General features: G+C 39.8%; 12 non-coding genes across 12 annotated transcripts; 6 read left to right on the forward strand and 6 right to left on the reverse strand.

Annotated features, from left to right (window-relative positions):
- Positions 1 to 105: 105 nt before the first annotated feature.
- On the reverse strand, positions 106 to 224 carry LOC137409497 (5S ribosomal RNA). Its single transcript, XR_010980714.1, has one exon. It is a non-coding gene; the product is annotated as a 5S ribosomal RNA (ribosomal RNA).
- Positions 225 to 358: 134 nt separating this feature from the next.
- LOC137409035 (5S ribosomal RNA) lies at positions 359 to 477 on the forward strand. Its single transcript, XR_010980282.1, has one exon. It is a non-coding gene; the product is annotated as a 5S ribosomal RNA (ribosomal RNA).
- Positions 478 to 2,500: 2,023 nt separating this feature from the next.
- On the reverse strand, positions 2,501 to 2,619 carry LOC137409499 (5S ribosomal RNA). Its single transcript, XR_010980715.1, has one exon. It is a non-coding gene; the product is annotated as a 5S ribosomal RNA (ribosomal RNA).
- A 134-nt stretch (positions 2,620 to 2,753) lies between these two features.
- LOC137409036 (5S ribosomal RNA) lies at positions 2,754 to 2,872 on the forward strand. The gene has a single exon (XR_010980283.1). It is a non-coding gene; the product is annotated as a 5S ribosomal RNA (ribosomal RNA).
- Positions 2,873 to 5,100: 2,228 nt separating this feature from the next.
- Positions 5,101 to 5,219, reverse strand: LOC137409500 (5S ribosomal RNA). Its single transcript, XR_010980716.1, has one exon. It is a non-coding gene; the product is annotated as a 5S ribosomal RNA (ribosomal RNA).
- A 134-nt stretch (positions 5,220 to 5,353) lies between these two features.
- On the forward strand, positions 5,354 to 5,472 carry LOC137409037 (5S ribosomal RNA). Its single transcript, XR_010980284.1, has one exon. It is a non-coding gene; the product is annotated as a 5S ribosomal RNA (ribosomal RNA).
- A 2,508-nt stretch (positions 5,473 to 7,980) lies between these two features.
- On the reverse strand, positions 7,981 to 8,099 carry LOC137409501 (5S ribosomal RNA). Its single transcript, XR_010980717.1, has one exon. It is a non-coding gene; the product is annotated as a 5S ribosomal RNA (ribosomal RNA).
- Positions 8,100 to 8,233: 134 nt separating this feature from the next.
- LOC137409039 (5S ribosomal RNA) lies at positions 8,234 to 8,352 on the forward strand. Its single transcript, XR_010980287.1, has one exon. It is a non-coding gene; the product is annotated as a 5S ribosomal RNA (ribosomal RNA).
- A 2,228-nt stretch (positions 8,353 to 10,580) lies between these two features.
- On the reverse strand, positions 10,581 to 10,699 carry LOC137409502 (5S ribosomal RNA). Its single transcript, XR_010980718.1, has one exon. It is a non-coding gene; the product is annotated as a 5S ribosomal RNA (ribosomal RNA).
- A 134-nt stretch (positions 10,700 to 10,833) lies between these two features.
- Positions 10,834 to 10,952, forward strand: LOC137409040 (5S ribosomal RNA). The gene has a single exon (XR_010980288.1). It is a non-coding gene; the product is annotated as a 5S ribosomal RNA (ribosomal RNA).
- Positions 10,953 to 12,975: 2,023 nt separating this feature from the next.
- Positions 12,976 to 13,094, reverse strand: LOC137409503 (5S ribosomal RNA). Its single transcript, XR_010980719.1, has one exon. It is a non-coding gene; the product is annotated as a 5S ribosomal RNA (ribosomal RNA).
- Positions 13,095 to 13,228: 134 nt separating this feature from the next.
- Positions 13,229 to 13,347, forward strand: LOC137409041 (5S ribosomal RNA). The gene has a single exon (XR_010980289.1). It is a non-coding gene; the product is annotated as a 5S ribosomal RNA (ribosomal RNA).
- The last annotated feature ends 2,261 nt before the right edge of the window (positions 13,348 to 15,608 follow it).

The following is a 15,608-nucleotide window of genomic DNA, read 5'->3' on the forward strand; positions in this document are numbered from 1 at the left end:
TAAAAGACTTTCAAGCGGAAATGATTTTTTATTCTATATCAAGAGATAGAGTGAATTAAAGAAGCTTGAAAATTCTAAATTAGTATAATTTTGATAAAAACTAAAGGTCTACAGCACCCGGTATTCCCAGGCGGTCACCCATCCAAGTACTAACCGGGCTCGACGTTGCTTAGCTTCAGTGATCGGACGAGAACTGGCGTTTTCAACGTGATATGGCCGTAGACATTTAGTAAGCTTCAACAGACGCTAATGAGAAACGTGGCAATAATCAGCGAACGCCCATTGGACAATATAGTCACGGCTTGGTGAGCATTATTATAACTCTGCGTTAATAGCGTGTCTCGAAGAGCGCATCAGTGTCTACGGCCATATCACGTTGAAAACGCCAGTTCTCGTCCGATCACTGAAGCTAAGCAACGTCGAGCCCGGTTAGTACTTGGATGGGTGACCGCCTGGGAATACCGGGTGCTGTAGACTTTTTATTTATTTTTACATCTTGCTATCTTCATCGCGATCTTCGCGCTATCTTCATCTACATGTACATGTACATGTTCATGTACATGAACATGTACTACGTATGCGTTATATATATATACATATACTATGTACTACGTACGTGTAGTGTGTAACAGTATATATAACTTTGCTGCTGCATTTCCGCGTCAAAACCCTTCTGGCAAGCGTGATCAATTAAAGCGCGACACTTTTTGTAGTCGAAGGATGTACTCTACTCGTGTATAACGAAAACTGTTGCAGCGTCCGATCTCAACATAAAAATAACATATTCTCACTTTTAATCCGAAGAAATCTCTTTTAAAGGAAGTTTGTTACTTTTTCTCGACATAAAGTGACGCGCTATCGTAGATCTTATTAGTTTACCGGCTATCTAATGTCTACGCGTGTAAAGACAGGTGAGTAGTAAGCGCCGTTCTTTGGCTTGTTCTTCTCATCTACGAGTTCGAAAGAAAACAGCCCTACATAGAAAGCTTTTACTTACGCGAACAGGTGTGTTAAAAAGATGTTCACGTCGAACCAAATAAAGCGATGCTTTAGAAATGGTGTAATAGCCTCCAAACGAGTACGCTCGCGTTCGACCGCCGCGCGAGTAGCTTCAACTCCTAACGAAACAATCGTAGTACGTCTACTATATACACGTGTAAATTAGGATTCGTTTGCTCTCTCAACATCTGAAAGAGCGGTTAATCGCGCTGCAACGAAACATTCATGCGTACCATGTAAACTAGGATTCGTTCGCTCTCTCAATATTTGAAAGAGCGGTCAATCGCGCTGCCGGTTATTCGTCCAGCTCGCTCATTAGCTATGAAAAGCTATCGAGTTACTTCGAACGCATAGCTTAAAACTTTGCCATTGCGTAACGAATATTCCCGGCTCAAACGAATCGTTGATATTGTGCAAATTAGGAGTCGTGTGTACTCTCATACTTCGACGGCGTGGTTGTTCGCGCTCGATAATATTCGACTCGTTCACTCATTGGCTAAACGCATAGCGTTCAAGATCTCGCCGATTCGTACGAAGGTTGCAGGCTCGTTACCGCCGCTTCACGCGCTTTAGATTATTTCGTCAGCATTTTGAAAACTACGGTAAATATTTTCCTTTTAAATAATTATAATCGCGTGGAAATGACCTTACGCGAAAGTAGGCTTTTCGCTAGAGATAGTTCCGCAAAGATAAAAACTGATGGAGCAACCTTAGCTACGCGCTGGCCCGCGCTCATCACCGAACTTAGTTGCCGTCGTAACGTAGATTCCACGTTCCGGTTTGTAATTCGTTTCGAAACTTTTTGACACAATTTACCTTTTAGACTTTTACGCATCCGCGAGTACGGTTTTGTTTCATCACGATCGAAGACGATCGCTCGAGTTTACATTACGAGAATGCGTATTTTGCGGCGAAAGGCCGAGTCGAGTTTCGTTTAGTTATTTATTTTAGCTTTTAGGTAAACTCGTAACGCCGACATACGAGTTGCGCAATTAAAAGGAAATCTTAACGCGAGTTTCTTGAGCTATTACGCCGCGCAAAATGAAAACGAATCGAAATTATATCCTCTTTAAAATACACGGGTAGCAGCGGCGCATGGCTGGTGAAGATGAGGAGATTGAAGCTAGCCGGATAGCATCAAGTACTAATAATATTCATATTATCCAGTTTCGGCTAAAACCTTTGAATGGAAATGATTTTTTATTTTATATCAAAAGATAGAGCGAATTAAAAGACTTTTAAATGGAAATGATTTTTTATTTTATATCAAGAGATAGAGCGAATTAAGAGACTTTTAAATGGAAATGATTTTTTGTTTTAAATCAAGAGATAGAGCGAATTAAAAGACTTTTAAATGGAAATGATTTTTTATTTTACATCAAGAGATAGAGCGAATTAAAAGACTTTCAAGCGGAAATGATTTTTTATTCTATATCAAGAGATAGAGTGAATTAAAGAAGCTTGAAAATTCTAAATTAGTATAATTTTGATAAAAACTAAAGGTCTACAGCACCCGGTATTCCCAGGCGGTCACCCATCCAAGTACTAACCGGGCTCGACGTTGCTTAGCTTCAGTGATCGGACGAGAACTGGCGTTTTCAACGTGATATGGCCGTAGACATTTAGTAAGCTTCAACAGACGCTAATGAGAAACGTGGCAATAATCAGCGAACGCCCATTGGACAATATAGTCACGGCTTGGTGAGCATTATTATAACTCTGCGTTAATAGCGTGTCTCGAAGAGCGCATCAGTGTCTACGGCCATATCACGTTGAAAACGCCAGTTCTCGTCCGATCACTGAAGCTAAGCAACGTCGAGCCCGGTTAGTACTTGGATGGGTGACCGCCTGGGAATACCGGGTGCTGTAGACTTTTTATTTATTTTTACATCTTGCTATCTTCATCGCGATCTTCGCGCTATCTTCATCTACATGTACATGTACATGTTCATGTACATGAACATGTACTACGTATGCGTTATATATATATACATATACTATGTACTACGTACGTGTAGTGTGTAACAGTATATATAACTTTGCTGCTGCATTTCCGCGTCAAAACCCTTCTGGCAAGCGTGATCAATTAAAGCGCGACACTTTTTGTAGTCGAAGGATGTACTCTACTCGTGTATAACGAAAACTGTTGCAGCGTCCGATCTCAACATAAAAATAACATATTCTCACTTTTAATCCGAAGAAATCTCTTTTAAAGGAAGTTTGTTACTTTTTCTCGACATAAAGTGACGCGCTATCGTAGATCTTATTAGTTTACCGGCTATCTAATGTCTACGCGTGTAAAGACAGGTGAGTAGTAAGCGCCGTTCTTTGGCTTGTTCTTCTCATCTACGAGTTCGAAAGAAAACAGCCCTACATAGAAAGCTTTTACTTACGCGAACAGGTGTGTTAAAAAGATGTTCACGTCGAACCAAATAAAGCGATGCTTTAGAAATGGTGTAATAGCCTCCAAACGAGTACGCTCGCGTTCGACCGCCGCGCGAGTAGCTTCAACTCCTAACGAAACAATCGTAGTACGTCTACTATATACACGTGTAAATTAGGATTCGTTTGCTCTCTCAACATCTGAAAGAGCGGTTAATCGCGCTGCAACGAAACATTCATGCGTACCATGTAAACTAGGATTCGTTCGATGAAAAGCTATCGAGTTACTAGGAAGTAACTCGATAGCTTTTCATAGCTAATGAGCGAGCTGGACGAATAACCGGCAGCGCGATTGACCGCTCTCTCTCAATATTTGAAAGAGCGGTCAATCGCGCTGCCGGTTATTCGTCCAGCTCGCTCATTAGCTATGAAAAGCTATCGAGTTACTTCGAACGCATAGCTTAAAACTTTGCCATTGCGTAACGAATATTCCCGGCTCAAACGAATCGTTGATATTGTGCAAATTAGGAGTCGTGTGTACTCTCATACTTCGACGGCGTGGTTGTTCGCGCTCGATAATATTCGACTCGTTCACTCATTGGCTAAACGCATAGCGTTCAAGATCTCGCCGATTCGTACGAAGGTTGCAGGCTCGTTACCGCCGCTTCACGCGCTTTAGATTATTTCGTCAGCATTTTGAAAACTACGGTAAATATTTTCCTTTTAAATAATTATAATCGCGTGGAAATGACCTTACGCGAAAGTAGGCTTTTCGCTAGAGATAGTTCCGCAAAGATAAAAACTGATGGAGCAACCTTAGCTACGCGCTGGCCCGCGCTCATCACCGAACTTAGTTGCCGTCGTAACGTAGATTCCACGTTCCGGTTTGTAATTCGTTTCGAAACTTTTTGACACAATTTACCTTTTAGACTTTTACGCATCCGCGAGTACGGTTTTGTTTCATCACGATCGAAGACGATCGCTCGAGTTTACATTACGAGAATGCGTATTTTGCGGCGAAAGGCCGAGTCGAGTTTCGTTTAGTTATTTATTTTAGCTTTTAGGTAAACTCGTAACGCCGACATACGAGTTGCGCAATTAAAAGGAAATCTTAACGCGAGTTTCTTGAGCTATTACGCCGCGCGAAATGAAAACGAATCGAAATTATATCCTCTTTAAAATACACGGGTAGCAGCGGCGCATGGCTGGTGAAGATGAGGAGATTGAAGCTAGCCGGATAGCATCAAGTACTAATAATATTCACATTATCCAGTTTCGGCTAAAACCTTTGAATGGAAATGATTTTTTATTTTATATCAAAAGATAGAGCGAATTAAAAGACTTTTAAATGGAAATGATTTTTTATTTTATATCAAAAGATAGAGCGAATTAAAAGACTTTTAAATGGAAATGATTTTTTATTTTATATCAAGAGATAGAGCGAATTAAGAGACTTTTAAATGGAAATGATTTTTTGTTTTAAATCAAGAGATAGAGCGAATTAAAAGACTTTTAAATGGAAATGATTTTTTATTTTACATCAAGAGATAGAGCGAATTAAAAGACTTTCAAGCGGAAATGATTTTTTATTTTACATCAAGAGATAGAGCGAATTAAAAGACTTTCAAGCGGAAATGATTTTTTATTCTATATCAAGAGATAGAGTGAATTAAAGAAGCTTGAAAATTCTAAATTAGTATAATTTTGATAAAAACTAAAGGTCTACAGCACCCGGTATTCCCAGGCGGTCACCCATCCAAGTACTAACCGGGCTCGACGTTGCTTAGCTTCAGTGATCGGACGAGAACTGGCGTTTTCAACGTGATATGGCCGTAGACATTTAGTAAGCTTCAACAGACGCTAATGAGAAACGTGGCAATAATCAGCGAACGCCCATTGGACAATATAGTCACGGCTTGGTGAGCATTATTATAACTCTGCGTTAATAGCGTGTCTCGAAGAGCGCATCAGTGTCTACGGCCATATCACGTTGAAAACGCCAGTTCTCGTCCGATCACTGAAGCTAAGCAACGTCGAGCCCGGTTAGTACTTGGATGGGTGACCGCCTGGGAATACCGGGTGCTGTAGACTTTTTATTTATTTTTACATCTTGCTATCTTCATCGCGATCTTCGCGCTATCTTCATCTACATGTACATGTACATGTTCATGTACATGAACATGTACTACGTATGCGTTATATATATATACATATACTATGTACTACGTACGTGTAGTGTGTAACAGTATATATAACTTTGCTGCTGCATTTCCGCGTCAAAACCCTTCTGGCAAGCGTGATCAATTAAAGCGCGACACTTTTTGTAGTCGAAGGATGTACTCTACTCGTGTATAACGAAAACTGTTGCAGCGTCCGATCTCAACATAAAAATAACATATTCTCACTTTTAATCCGAAGAAATCTCTTTTAAAGGAAGTTTGTTACTTTTTCTCGACATAAAGTGACGCGCTATCGTAGATCTTATTAGTTTACCGGCTATCTAATGTCTACGCGTGTAAAGACAGGTGAGTAGTAAGCGCCGTTCTTTGGCTTGTTCTTCTCATCTACGAGTTCGAAAGAAAACAGCCCTACATAGAAAGCTTTTACTTACGCGAACAGGTGTGTTAAAAAGATGTTCACGTCGAACCAAATAAAGCGATGCTTTAGAAATGGTGTAATAGCCTCCAAACGAGTACGCTCGCGTTCGACCGCCGCGCGAGTAGCTTCAACTCCTAACGAAACAATCGTAGTACGTCTACTATATACACGTGTAAATTAGGATTCGTTTGCTCTCTCAACATCTGAAAGAGCGGTTAATCGCGCTGCAACGAAACATTCATGCGTACCATGTAAACTAGGATTCGTTCGATGAAAAGCTATCGAGTTACTAGGAAGTAACTCGATAGCTTTTCATAGCTAATGAGCGAGCTGGACGAATAACCGGCAGCGCGATTGACCGCTCTCTCTCAATATTTGAAAGAGCGGTCAATCGCGCTGCCGGTTATTCGTCCAGCTCGCTCATTAGCTATGAAAAGCTATCGAGTTACTTCGAACGCATAGCTTAAAACTTTGCCATTGCGTAACGAATATTCCCGGCTCAAACGAATCGTTGATATTGTGCAAATTAGGAGTCGTGTGTACTCTCATACTTCGACGGCGTGGTTGTTCGCGCTCGATAATATTCGACTCGTTCACTCATTGGCTAAACGCATAGCGTTCAAGATCTCGCCGATTCGTACGAAGGTTGCAGGCTCGTTACCGCCGCTTCACGCGCTTTAGATTATTTCGTCAGCATTTTGAAAACTACGGTAAATATTTTCCTTTTAAATAATTATAATCGCGTGGAAATGACCTTACGCGAAAGTAGGCTTTTCGCTAGAGATAGTTCCGCAAAGATAAAAACTGATGGAGCAACCTTAGCTACGCGCTGGCCCGCGCTCATCACCGAACTTAGTTGCCGTCGTAACGTAGATTCCACGTTCCGGTTTGTAATTCGTTTCGAAACTTTTTGACACAATTTACCTTTTAGACTTTTACGCATCCGCGAGTACGGTTTTGTTTCATCACGATCGAAGACGATCGCTCGAGTTTACATTACGAGAATGCGTATTTTGCGGCGAAAGGCCGAGTCGAGTTTCGTTTAGTTATTTATTTTAGCTTTTAGGTAAACTCGTAACGCCGACATACGAGTTGCGCAATTAAAAGGAAATCTTAACGCGAGTTTCTTGAGCTATTACGCCGCGCGAAATGAAAACGAATCGAAATTATATCCTCTTTAAAATACACGGGTAGCAGCGGCGCATGGCTGGTGAAGATGAGGAGATTGAAGCTAGCCGGATAGCATCAAGTACTAATAATATTCATATTATCCAGTTTCGGCTAAAACCTTTGAATGGAAATGATTTTTTATTTTATATCAAAAGATAGAGCGAATTAAAAGACTTTTAAATGGAAATGATTTTTTATTTTATATCAAAAGATAGAGCGAATTAAAAGACTTTTAAATGGAAATGATTTTTTATTTTATATCAAGAGATAGAGCGAATTAAGAGACTTTTAAATGGAAATGATTTTTTGTTTTAAATCAAGAGATAGAGCGAATTAAAAGACTTTTAAATGGAAATGATTTTTTGTTTTAAATCAAGAGATAGAGCGAATTAAAAGACTTTTAAATGGAAATGATTTTTTATTTTACAACAAGAGATAGAGCGAATTAAAAGACTTTCAAGCGGAAATGATTTTTTATTTTACATCAAGAGATAGAGCGAATTAAAAGACTTTTAAATGGAAATGATTTTTTATTTTATATCAAGAGATAGAGCGAATTAAGAGACTTTTAAATGGAAATGATTTTTTGTTTTAAATCAAGAGATAGAGCGAATTAAAAGACTTTTAAATGGAAATGATTTTTTATTTTACATCAAGAGATAGAGCGAATTAAAAGACTTTCAAGCGGAAATGATTTTTTATTTTACATCAAGAGATAGAGCGAATTAAAAGACTTTCAAGCGGAAATGATTTTTTATTCTATATCAAGAGATAGAGTGAATTAAAGAAGCTTGAAAATTCTAAATTAGTATAATTTTGATAAAAACTAAAGGTCTACAGCACCCGGTATTCCCAGGCGGTCACCCATCCAAGTACTAACCGGGCTCGACGTTGCTTAGCTTCAGTGATCGGACGAGAACTGGCGTTTTCAACGTGATATGGCCGTAGACATTTAGTAAGCTTCAACAGACGCTAATGAGAAACGTGGCAATAATCAGCGAACGCCCATTGGACAATATAGTCACGGCTTGGTGAGCATTATTATAACTCTGCGTTAATAGCGTGTCTCGAAGAGCGCATCAGTGTCTACGGCCATATCACGTTGAAAACGCCAGTTCTCGTCCGATCACTGAAGCTAAGCAACGTCGAGCCCGGTTAGTACTTGGATGGGTGACCGCCTGGGAATACCGGGTGCTGTAGACTTTTTATTTATTTTTACATCTTGCTATCTTCATCGCGATCTTCGCGCTATCTTCATCTACATGTACATGTACATGTTCATGTACATGAACATGTACTACGTATGCGTTATATATATATACATATACTATGTACTACGTACGTGTAGTGTGTAACAGTATATATAACTTTGCTGCTGCATTTCCGCGTCAAAACCCTTCTGGCAAGCGTGATCAATTAAAGCGCGACACTTTTTGTAGTCGAAGGATGTACTCTACTCGTGTATAACGAAAACTGTTGCAGCGTCCGATCTCAACATAAAAATAACATATTCTCACTTTTAATCCGAAGAAATCTCTTTTAAAGGAAGTTTGTTACTTTTTCTCGACATAAAGTGACGCGCTATCGTAGATCTTATTAGTTTACCGGCTATCTAATGTCTACGCGTGTAAAGACAGGTGAGTAGTAAGCGCCGTTCTTTGGCTTGTTCTTCTCATCTACGAGTTCGAAAGAAAACAGCCCTACATAGAAAGCTTTTACTTACGCGAACAGGTGTGTTAAAAAGATGTTCACGTCGAACCAAATAAAGCGATGCTTTAGAAATGGTGTAATAGCCTCCAAACGAGTACGCTCGCGTTCGACCGCCGCGCGAGTAGCTTCAACTCCTAACGAAACAATCGTAGTACGTCTACTATATACACGTGTAAATTAGGATTCGTTTGCTCTCTCAACATCTGAAAGAGCGGTTAATCGCGCTGCAACGAAACATTCATGCGTACCATGTAAACTAGGATTCGTTCGATGAAAAGCTATCGAGTTACTAGGAAGTAACTCGATAGCTTTTCATAGCTAATGAGCGAGCTGGACGAATAACCGGCAGCGCGATTGACCGCTCTCTCTCAATATTTGAAAGAGCGGTCAATCGCGCTGCCGGTTATTCGTCCAGCTCGCTCATTAGCTATGAAAAGCTATCGAGTTACTTCGAACGCATAGCTTAAAACTTTGCCATTGCGTAACGAATATTCCCGGCTCAAACGAATCGTTGATATTGTGCAAATTAGGAGTCGTGTGTACTCTCATACTTCGACGGCGTGGTTGTTCGCGCTCGATAATATTCGACTCGTTCACTCATTGGCTAAACGCATAGCGTTCAAGATCTCGCCGATTCGTACGAAGGTTGCAGGCTCGTTACCGCCGCTTCACGCGCTTTAGATTATTTCGTCAGCATTTTGAAAACTACGGTAAATATTTTCCTTTTAAATAATTATAATCGCGTGGAAATGACCTTACGCGAAAGTAGGCTTTTCGCTAGAGATAGTTCCGCAAAGATAAAAACTGATGGAGCAACCTTAGCTACGCGCTGGCCCGCGCTCATCACCGAACTTAGTTGCCGTCGTAACGTAGATTCCACGTTCCGGTTTGTAATTCGTTTCGAAACTTTTTGACACAATTTACCTTTTAGACTTTTACGCATCCGCGAGTACGGTTTTGTTTCATCACGATCGAAGACGATCGCTCGAGTTTACATTACGAGAATGCGTATTTTGCGGCGAAAGGCCGAGTCGAGTTTCGTTTAGTTATTTATTTTAGCTTTTAGGTAAACTCGTAACGCCGACATACGAGTTGCGCAATTAAAAGGAAATCTTAACGCGAGTTTCTTGAGCTATTACGCCGCGCGAAATGAAAACGAATCGAAATTATATCCTCTTTAAAATACACGGGTAGCAGCGGCGCATGGCTGGTGAAGATGAGGAGATTGAAGCTAGCCGGATAGCATCAAGTACTAATAATATTCACATTATCCAGTTTCGGCTAAAACCTTTGAATGGAAATGATTTTTTATTTTATATCAAAAGATAGAGCGAATTAAAAGACTTTTAAATGGAAATGATTTTTTATTTTATATCAAAAGATAGAGCGAATTAAAAGACTTTTAAATGGAAATGATTTTTTATTTTATATCAAGAGATAGAGCGAATTAAGAGACTTTTAAATGGAAATGATTTTTTGTTTTAAATCAAGAGATAGAGCGAATTAAAAGACTTTTAAATGGAAATGATTTTTTATTTTACATCAAGAGATAGAGCGAATTAAAAGACTTTCAAGCGGAAATGATTTTTTATTTTACATCAAGAGATAGAGCGAATTAAAAGACTTTCAAGCGGAAATGATTTTTTATTCTATATCAAGAGATAGAGTGAATTAAAGAAGCTTGAAAATTCTAAATTAGTATAATTTTGATAAAAACTAAAGGTCTACAGCACCCGGTATTCCCAGGCGGTCACCCATCCAAGTACTAACCGGGCTCGACGTTGCTTAGCTTCAGTGATCGGACGAGAACTGGCGTTTTCAACGTGATATGGCCGTAGACATTTAGTAAGCTTCAACAGACGCTAATGAGAAACGTGGCAATAATCAGCGAACGCCCATTGGACAATATAGTCACGGCTTGGTGAGCATTATTATAACTCTGCGTTAATAGCGTGTCTCGAAGAGCGCATCAGTGTCTACGGCCATATCACGTTGAAAACGCCAGTTCTCGTCCGATCACTGAAGCTAAGCAACGTCGAGCCCGGTTAGTACTTGGATGGGTGACCGCCTGGGAATACCGGGTGCTGTAGACTTTTTATTTATTTTTACATCTTGCTATCTTCATCGCGATCTTCGCGCTATCTTCATCTACATGTACATGTACATGTTCATGTACATGAACATGTACTACGTATGCGTTATATATATATACATATACTATGTACTACGTACGTGTAGTGTGTAACAGTATATATAACTTTGCTGCTGCATTTCCGCGTCAAAACCCTTCTGGCAAGCGTGATCAATTAAAGCGCGACACTTTTTGTAGTCGAAGGATGTACTCTACTCGTGTATAACGAAAACTGTTGCAGCGTCCGATCTCAACATAAAAATAACATATTCTCACTTTTAATCCGAAGAAATCTCTTTTAAAGGAAGTTTGTTACTTTTTCTCGACATAAAGTGACGCGCTATCGTAGATCTTATTAGTTTACCGGCTATCTAATGTCTACGCGTGTAAAGACAGGTGAGTAGTAAGCGCCGTTCTTTGGCTTGTTCTTCTCATCTACGAGTTCGAAAGAAAACAGCCCTACATAGAAAGCTTTTACTTACGCGAACAGGTGTGTTAAAAAGATGTTCACGTCGAACCAAATAAAGCGATGCTTTAGAAATGGTGTAATAGCCTCCAAACGAGTACGCTCGCGTTCGACCGCCGCGCGAGTAGCTTCAACTCCTAACGAAACAATCGTAGTACGTCTACTATATACACGTGTAAATTAGGATTCGTTTGCTCTCTCAACATCTGAAAGAGCGGTTAATCGCGCTGCAACGAAACATTCATGCGTACCATGTAAACTAGGATTCGTTCGCTCTCTCAATATTTGAAAGAGCGGTCAATCGCGCTGCCGGTTATTCGTCCAGCTCGCTCATTAGCTATGAAAAGCTATCGAGTTACTTCGAACGCATAGCTTAAAACTTTGCCATTGCGTAACGAATATTCCCGGCTCAAACGAATCGTTGATATTGTGCAAATTAGGAGTCGTGTGTACTCTCATACTTCGACGGCGTGGTTGTTCGCGCTCGATAATATTCGACTCGTTCACTCATTGGCTAAACGCATAGCGTTCAAGATCTCGCCGATTCGTACGAAGGTTGCAGGCTCGTTACCGCCGCTTCACGCGCTTTAGATTATTTCGTCAGCATTTTGAAAACTACGGTAAATATTTTCCTTTTAAATAATTATAATCGCGTGGAAATGACCTTACGCGAAAGTAGGCTTTTCGCTAGAGATAGTTCCGCAAAGATAAAAACTGATGGAGCAACCTTAGCTACGCGCTGGCCCGCGCTCATCACCGAACTTAGTTGCCGTCGTAACGTAGATTCCACGTTCCGGTTTGTAATTCGTTTCGAAACTTTTTGACACAATTTACCTTTTAGACTTTTACGCATCCGCGAGTACGGTTTTGTTTCATCACGATCGAAGACGATCGCTCGAGTTTACATTACGAGAATGCGTATTTTGCGGCGAAAGGCCGAGTCGAGTTTCGTTTAGTTATTTATTTTAGCTTTTAGGTAAACTCGTAACGCCGACATACGAGTTGCGCAATTAAAAGGAAATCTTAACGCGAGTTTCTTGAGCTATTACGCCGCGCAAAATGAAAACGAATCGAAATTATATCCTCTTTAAAATACACGGGTAGCAGCGGCGCATGGCTGGTGAAGATGAGGAGATTGAAGCTAGCCGGATAGCATCAAGTACTAATAATATTCATATTATCCAGTTTCGGCTAAAACCTTTGAATGGAAATGATTTTTTATTTTATATCAAAAGATAGAGCGAATTAAAAGACTTTTAAATGGAAATGATTTTTTATTTTATATCAAGAGATAGAGCGAATTAAGAGACTTTTAAATGGAAATGATTTTTTGTTTTAAATCAAGAGATAGAGCGAATTAAAAGACTTTTAAATGGAAATGATTTTTTATTTTACATCAAGAGATAGAGCGAATTAAAAGACTTTCAAGCGGAAATGATTTTTTATTCTATATCAAGAGATAGAGTGAATTAAAGAAGCTTGAAAATTCTAAATTAGTATAATTTTGATAAAAACTAAAGGTCTACAGCACCCGGTATTCCCAGGCGGTCACCCATCCAAGTACTAACCGGGCTCGACGTTGCTTAGCTTCAGTGATCGGACGAGAACTGGCGTTTTCAACGTGATATGGCCGTAGACATTTAGTAAGCTTCAACAGACGCTAATGAGAAACGTGGCAATAATCAGCGAACGCCCATTGGACAATATAGTCACGGCTTGGTGAGCATTATTATAACTCTGCGTTAATAGCGTGTCTCGAAGAGCGCATCAGTGTCTACGGCCATATCACGTTGAAAACGCCAGTTCTCGTCCGATCACTGAAGCTAAGCAACGTCGAGCCCGGTTAGTACTTGGATGGGTGACCGCCTGGGAATACCGGGTGCTGTAGACTTTTTATTTATTTTTACATCTTGCTATCTTCATCGCGATCTTCGCGCTATCTTCATCTACATGTACATGTACATGTTCATGTACATGAACATGTACTACGTATGCGTTATATATATATACATATACTATGTACTACGTACGTGTAGTGTGTAACAGTATATATAACTTTGCTGCTGCATTTCCGCGTCAAAACCCTTCTGGCAAGCGTGATCAATTAAAGCGCGACACTTTTTGTAGTCGAAGGATGTACTCTACTCGTGTATAACGAAAACTGTTGCAGCGTCCGATCTCAACATAAAAATAACATATTCTCACTTTTAATCCGAAGAAATCTCTTTTAAAGGAAGTTTGTTACTTTTTCTCGACATAAAGTGACGCGCTATCGTAGATCTTATTAGTTTACCGGCTATCTAATGTCTACGCGTGTAAAGACAGGTGAGTAGTAAGCGCCGTTCTTTGGCTTGTTCTTCTCATCTACGAGTTCGAAAGAAAACAGCCCTACATAGAAAGCTTTTACTTACGCGAACAGGTGTGTTAAAAAGATGTTCACGTCGAACCAAATAAAGCGATGCTTTAGAAATGGTGTAATAGCCTCCAAACGAGTACGCTCGCGTTCGACCGCCGCGCGAGTAGCTTCAACTCCTAACGAAACAATCGTAGTACGTCTACTATATACACGTGTAAATTAGGATTCGTTTGCTCTCTCAACATCTGAAAGAGCGGTTAATCGCGCTGCAACGAAACATTCATGCGTACCATGTAAACTAGGATTCGTTCGATGAAAAGCTATCGAGTTACTAGGAAGTAACTCGATAGCTTTTCATAGCTAATGAGCGAGCTGGACGAATAACCGGCAGCGCGATTGACCGCTCTCTCTCAATATTTGAAAGAGCGGTCAATCGCGCTGCCGGTTATTCGTCCAGCTCGCTCATTAGCTATGAAAAGCTATCGAGTTACTTCGAACGCATAGCTTAAAACTTTGCCATTGCGTAACGAATATTCCCGGCTCAAACGAATCGTTGATATTGTGCAAATTAGGAGTCGTGTGTACTCTCATACTTCGACGGCGTGGTTGTTCGCGCTCGATAATATTCGACTCGTTCACTCATTGGCTAAACGCATAGCGTTCAAGATCTCGCCGATTCGTACGAAGGTTGCAGGCTCGTTACCGCCGCTTCACGCGCTTTAGATTATTTCGTCAGCATTTTGAAAACTACGGTAAATATTTTCCTTTTAAATAATTATAATCGCGTGGAAATGACCTTACGCGAAAGTAGGCTTTTCGCTAGAGATAGTTCCGCAAAGATAAAAACTGATGGAGCAACCTTAGCTACGCGCTGGCCCGCGCTCATCACCGAACTTAGTTGCCGTCGTAACGTAGATTCCACGTTCCGGTTTGTAATTCGTTTCGAAACTTTTTGACACAATTTACCTTTTAGACTTTTACGCATCCGCGAGTACGGTTTTGTTTCATCACGATCGAAGACGATCGCTCGAGTTTACATCACGAGAATGCGTATTTTGCGGCGAAAGGCCGAGTCGAGTTTCGTTTAGTTATTTATTTTAGCTTTTAGGTAAACTCGTAACGCCGACATACGAGTTGCGCAATTAAAAGGAAATCTTAACGCGAGTTTCTTGAGCTATTACGCCGCGCGAAATGAAAACGAATCGAAATTATATCCTCTTTAAAATACACGGGTAGCAGCGGCGCATGGCTGGTGAAGATGAGGAGATTGAAGCTAGCCGGATAGCATCAAGTACTAATAATATTCATATTATCCAGTTTCGGCTAAAACCTTTGAATGGAAATGATTTTTTATTTTATATCAAAAGATAGAGCGAATTAAAAGACTTTTAAATGGAAATGATTTTTTATTTTATATCAAAAGATAGAGCGAATTAAAAGACTTTTAAATGGAAATGATTTTTTATTTTATATCAAGAGATAGAGCGAATTAAGAGACTTTTAAATGGAAATGATTTTTTGTTTTAAATCAAGAGATAGAGCGAATTAAAAGACTTTTAAATGGAAATGATTTTTTGTTTTAAATCAAGAGATAGAGCGAATTAAAAGACTTTTAAATGGAAATGATTTTTTATTTTACAACAAGAGATAGAGCGAATTAAAAGACTTTCAAGCGGAAATGATTTTTTATTTTACATCAAGAGATAGAGCGAATTAAAAGACTTTTAAATGGAAATGATTTTTTATTTTATATCAAGAGATAGAGCGAATTAAGAGACTTTTAAATGGAAATGATT

This window comes from Watersipora subatra, chromosome 11 (genome assembly GCF_963576615.1).
Source record: "Watersipora subatra chromosome 11, tzWatSuba1.1, whole genome shotgun sequence".
Taxonomy (NCBI): domain Eukaryota; kingdom Metazoa; phylum Bryozoa; class Gymnolaemata; order Cheilostomatida; family Watersiporidae; genus Watersipora; species Watersipora subatra.